The following is a 6,654-nucleotide window of genomic DNA, read 5'->3' as shown; positions in this document are numbered from 1 at the left end:
ATCTTATTACTTCTTAATTAGTTGAGTTATATGAAGAAAAAAAAATAGTGTGAGTTATTGGAATACAATCGGGCGATTGTTTATGTGTAATAATATTGCAAGATGATGTATTTATACTTAATATTGTATATTATAATATCAACAAATATTCCCATTGTAACACTTATATACTAATTATATAACAAGCCTGGATGATAATTTTATTCGCCATATTCGTTTACTAAGGATATTTGCTTTTTTTTTTTTAATTAAAACAACGACGTCACTTTAATTCTAACATTACTATTATGAGAACTGAAAGATATTTATCCGTTTGAAGACTACTTTGGATATGAGAAAATTTTGAAGAACTTAAAACTTTTTTGCATATATCTGCCACGTTCTATATTTTCTAGTATATGATAAGCTTTTATCCCAAAAAATAACCACCACAAGGTCATCAGGATAATCATTTGTGGTACCACAAGGTCACCATAATGATTTTCTTCTCATCTTTTTTGGAATAGAAATTTCTTCAGATTCTTTTGTGGAGATTCAAAGAATCAATCAATTGTATTTGTTCATTTTATATCGTACGATTATAAATTATTTTTAATTAAATATAAATAATACTTAATAAAAATTGATCTCATGATATACGATAAATGGACACGATTAATTGATCATCGGATTCTCACAAACAGGACCCTTGTCCATCATTTTTAACCACCAGATAACTTAGCTGTCCTAATATGAGTGACCCTATATGTGCTTTAATCTTTAGTACAAGTCATATGCCAGAGTCCTATCATCTCTGCTTAAGCTTTTTCGTACTGATGTTGTATTCAACTATTCACAGTCAATATATCACATCATTTTCATTTTTTAAACAAAAACTAATAAAAAAGATTTGAAAATTTTGAATTTTAATCAAAATGACAAAAATGTGTTGTAATATATCATATCATTTTCATTTTTCTAAACGAAAACTAATAAAAAGGGGTTTGAAAACTTTAAGTTTTAATCAAAATGATAAAAATGTGTTGTAAGTGAATAATACTAGAAGTGACTTTTTTTAGTACAAATGTATTTTTCGTTAAAAGTAAATAGTACCGATAATGTTTCGTTAAAACTTTTTTTTTTTAATACAACCATCTTTGCAAAAATTCAAATTTTAAACCTAGTCTTATTTTGAGTCCTAAAAATGAGGTGGATTTAATCTTTTGGGTTTTTTTTTTTTTTTTATTAATGCAAAAACTCAAATCTTTAAATACTTACACCCTGAAGGAGACAATAATATTGGACTCAAGCTCAAATTTGAGTTTTAGCAATTTGGTTATGCCAATGAAGATGATTAGGCTCAAAACTCAAATCTCATAACTTTGTTGAATAACTTTTTTTCTAATTGGCATGGACTCCACATTTGACTCGAATCTCATATTGAAACCCATATTTGAGTCTCAACTTTCCCGGATACTTATATATAGATTTTAAGTCTCCGATGCATTGGATAATCTTAAACTCATATTTAAACTCAAATATAAAATTTAAATCTAAATTTTCCAATGCATTGAAGATGCACTTAAATATTTATTTTAATTGTGATGAATAGATTTATTTACGATAACAATCACCAAAAGAGTGCACAGAGAGGTCATGTATATGTATTGTAATAGGTTAATCTTGTTCGAATAAAACCAAGTGGAAATAAAAGAAAAGAGCCACTCAAGCCGCAAAACTATTGGAAGTGTTAGGAATCTTTGTATTTAGAACTTTTCACTTATTCAAGTGACGCGCGTTATTTTATTACACAAATAACAATATTTTGGCTATAAATTAATAATGAAAAATAGAAAATATATTTCAAACATTAAATGTCTTGTTTTTGTGTAAAAAAATGACACGTGTTATTTGAAGAAGTGAAAATGTCCAAATGAAAGGATAAGTGTAAGGGTTGCAAAAATTTCTCATCACATTATCAGCGGTCATATTGATAGTGGGTTTAACTCAAAAAATGGATTCTATTTACTAAAATATATGCTATTCTAGCTAGAGTTTTGCACATATTCCAAAATTCAAATGAAATCAAGGGCAGGTAAAATATCTTAAGGCATTAATACTTCTTTTTTGAGGGAAAAATTCGTAACTAGAAAAATTTATAAATCTATTTACCATATTTCTGTCAAGAAAAATATTTTATTTACTATACTTGGTAAACAAGGCGAAGTTAGTTAACAATAATGTTAATTCCTTTTTTTTATATCAAATAATGTTTAACCTATGCGCTTAAAATTTGGACTATGGACTTGCCAATTTTACAACCCATGAATTGACTGGAAAAACAACTCTTTATCCATGACTTGAAAGATGCATGCACGGCTACTTACCATCGTTATCTAAATTACATATTAATAAAATTTTCTTTATCAATAAAAAAATAGTGAAAAGATAATTTAGTCTTCTACTACAAAATAAACATAGGCAGTTAAGTAAAATTCACATAAACTAAATTTTACAATTTTTTTTTTTAAACACAGCCACATATGATCCTAATATCCTCTAATTTGAAAAATAAACTATAAAAATACAAACTTCTCTCTCGCATTCCACATTACTCTTTTTTCTCCCTCTCTCCTTCTGATTTAAAAAATAGATATTATCACACACAAAGTGGGGAATTATGCTAGTAAATTTGATTAGAACTCACCATGTGATATGAAGATATAATTTAAAATTAATAAAATGGTCAAAAATTTGAAAGTGAGAGATTCTCTTGCATAGAAATAAAAAGGAAAAAGTGATAACTGACTGAGAGCTTCTATTCTCTGTACCAACATGCTAACAAAATTTGATAATGAGCTCGTTTAGAAGTACTTTTAAAATAGCTAAAAACGCATTTAGAGAAAATATTTTTGGGTTTCAAAAACACTTGAAGTGCTTTCTGTAAGAAGCACCAGTTATGCTTCTTGCCAAAAGCACTTCAAATGCTTTTCCATAATTCATTTTTTTATTAAGAATTTATTCTAAAAACATTTTTGTTGAAAATATTTTTAATCATTTTAAAAAACACTTCCAAATTAGCCTCATTTCTTTAGCAAAGGTTCAAAATGGATCTGATGACCCATTTGCATACGTTATTGGAGATGCTATTACTACGACATATATTTAAGATGATTGGAAACTAGCTAGCAAGCTTTTACCTTTTGTATTTGTTGCATGTGAGTTTTTAGCAAAGCCTAAACCACATAAATAAAAGAAGAAATTTTTTTGACGCATTTTTTTTGTTTCATTATGCACACTCATATTTATTTTTGTCTATTGATTTTCATTTGATTTGCTTAGTTTAATGATTAAAATAATCAAGGGTGTGTCGATGGGAGAAATGGGGTGTGAAAAGTATTTACCCAAATGGAAGTTCTCAAACTTCATTACTTTCCAAAATAAAAATGAAATATCATGAGGGGGAAGAGACTTCTATTAAACAAAAACGTTAATGTGACAATTTTTCAAACAAACTATGCAATGTGATTTGAGAAACTTAAAATGCATAATGACACATGTTAGATTAACCGTCATTTTTATGTTAGATCAACTGTCATTTTAATGTTAGATTAACTTCTTCATGAGGGGCTTGCAAGAAGGGAAAAAAGGGGTTTGAATCATTTTTTCTATATTATAATCATCAATGTATTTATTTATTGATTTTACATTTTTGGGGATTAAAGTAATAACTAACCTCTCCGAAAGAGGAATCTGTGATACAGTGGTGATTGTTCTGGTGCAATCCTTTTTTCACTGTAAAACACAAACAGAGAGACACACATGCACCACAATGTTACTCTTTTGGTGAACCATTTTCTGCCATGGCAAAAATCGACAACATTTGTATATAAATACGCACATCATCGATATATGTAGTACCTGTTGGCAGTCCCACATCGGTGGAGAAAATCAACAAGGGTGGCTTTAAATATGATTACTTTATTCTAACTAATACCGAGGTATTTTATGGTAAAACCTCACAACGGATTAGACAAGTGATAAAGTTAGGGACAATGTTGGGGTTGTTAGAGTGGGGTGAAAAGAAAATAATGGGGTTTAAATATGATTACCCTCACTCTAACTAATATCGAGGCATTTTGTGATAAAACTTCACACATGACGGATTGGGTAGGTGATAAAGTTGGAGAGCTAGCTTTTGAGTTTCATTGAAAACAAGTTTGGACTCTTAAAATAGAGCCGACCTCTGAGTTTTAATTGCCGATGTGTGGATCTCCACGTGTGAACCACTAAATGAGGTTACACGTGAGGGGGAGTGTTGGAATCCCACATTGGTGGGTGAAAAGAAAAACAATGGGATTTAAATATGATTACCTCGCTCTAACTAATATCGAGAACATTTGTGATAAAACTCTACACCTAACAGATAGAGCATGTGATAAAGTTGAAGATAGTATCGATATTATCAAAATGAGGCCCTGCAGGCCCGTTGTACGTGTGTTTTTATGTGTGTTTCTAGCTTTGTTTTTCTCTCTCTCTCTCTCTCTCTCTCTCTCTCTCTCTGCGCCAACAGTTGATTAATTAAATTAGCTACGGTTTCTTTTTCACGTGGGCTGTAGCCCAACCCATTTTGCACCGCAAGAGTTCGGTATCTTGTGTTTTAGTTTCCATGCTTGACCCTTCTTGATTGACCGAATCAGGTAAGGAGAAGACTCTGACTGAAAAGGAAAGGAAATAAAAAGCAGTCCAACTCCAAAACCTAAAACCTGGTAGCAGCTGCATGTTGCTGCCTTCCAACCACAGTATATCAAAAACTTGTGAAAACCCCTAGAAAAAAACACCACAAGAAAAACTATTTGAAGGCGATGAAATACGATGATCAGGCATAATTTGTTAACTACATTAAAATACCATGTTAACCTATGAATCTATGAAAGCTTGAAAAAAGAAACAATGGCAGAAAGATGAACAAGGAAAGAAGTTGAAGGAAATGCTCTCTGTATTTATCACAATAGTCGAATACAACTCAACAGAAAATGATCTCTACAACTTCCTTTTTTATAGTCATTAGGCCTATTGCAAAAGATCCAAATACCCTCACTAACAACATCTAACTAACTCAATCATATGGTTATTGGATTGATAATATAAGTGAATTGGTTATATTCAAAGTAACAAATAATAGATTTTTCAAATTACATATTCTATTTTAAACGATATTTGCAAATTAATGTGATTGGTGAAGGGAGATTATATTCACACACCCCAAATTACTTCTCCCACACCCTTTCAATTTTTGAATATTTTTCTATCAATGTGTTAGTGGTGTGTAGAAAATATTAAAAAATTAAAAAGGTGTGAGAGAAGTAATTTGGGGTGTGTGAATATAATCTCTCTTGGTGAATCGCATGTGTGGAGAACTGTAAGGAGCCAACCCTAGTGTAAGAGAATTGAATTGAACCCACCTACACTACTATAACGACAGTTATGTGTATGCCAATAGCAAAATCATTTAGACAAGAATAATGATTTTCTACACATATTTATTGTCCTCATGCACACTCATTTATTTACGACTTTTAGATCGAAAAAACAAAGAATATTCAAACGACATAAATAAATACGGGTGTACAAAGGATAAAAATAGTACTATAAAATAATTTCACTTGAGAACATGAAAATTCTTTAAGTTATGGGGGAGATAAATTACCAAAGGAAAAAAGGTATTAGGATAAGAGAGGTGAGAGACAGGGTCAGATCATTATAAGATGATGGATTGATAAATGTCCATTTTTTGATAGGAAGACAAATGCCCGGCCGTTTGATCAACTTTTTGGTTATCATTAGTATGACTAAAGAGACATGCACTTCTGTAAATGAAGGGATCCATGTTAATTTATGTCGATATCGACGGTTGAAGGTTATCGGAATTTTCGAAAAAGAAAATGTCTTGTAATTAAGTAAGACGCTGGACAAATAAGTTGTCTTCTCCTAATTAAGCATGTAACCAAATCGTTACGGTTCCCACCACATGAAAAATAAATAAAAAACTGTGGTTCCCATGCAACATTACAAGTTGGGACTTTGAAATTGGAAAGAAAATATGAGGTTGACTCGTGGATGTTCTTGATATTTTAAGTTATTGATTAGAGCTTATGCAAATGCATGATTAGATCAGTAGCTAGAGCCGTGTACTCCATTGCACACAAAGTCAAATCATTTCTCATTTTTTGTAGGAAACAATCATCTCCATGTTTTTTTTTGTCAATTTAAAATACTTTCACGACAGTTTAGTTTGACCATTGGGTAAAGCTTTCTCAAGGCTTTGGGTTCAGAAGTAAGGCTGGGAGCCCATCATCAAGGTTTCTCATTATTTAGTTTTCTATGTCATTATTTTTTCCTAATATGTCATTGTTTTGATCATCGTGAAACAAAGATTAAGCTGTCCTTTCGGGAACATCCGACAAAATTGAAACGATACAAAGAAGATTAGTATGGCCGTTGCACAAAAATGATACGCATAAATCGAGAAAGAAGGATTTAAAGTTGAGAACTTTTTCATTGTTCTGAAAAATGTACAACTAGACTAATAACTAATTGGTTTATAAATGTGATTACGATATTACGCAAAGTTTCATAAGGAAATTTGGGTACTCAAGGGTTTGTTTTGTGTCA

The 6,654-nt window shown here is 30.8% G+C and overlaps 1 pseudogene; it reads left to right on the top strand.

Moving 5' to 3' along the window:
• The first annotated feature begins 6,423 nt into the window (after positions 1-6,423).
• LOC125479887 lies at positions 6,424-6,538 on the top strand (annotated as a pseudogene).
• Positions 6,539-6,654: the final 116 nt, after the last annotated feature.

This window comes from the organism of the source record quoted next, unplaced genomic scaffold, assembly GCF_019419815.1.
Source record: "Pyrus x bretschneideri cultivar Hongxiangsu unplaced genomic scaffold, Pyrus_bretschneideri_v1 Contig3, whole genome shotgun sequence".
Lineage (NCBI taxonomy): Eukaryota > Viridiplantae > Streptophyta > Magnoliopsida > Rosales > Rosaceae > Pyrus > Pyrus x bretschneideri.
This window is presented reverse-complemented; position numbering and strand designations above follow the sequence as displayed.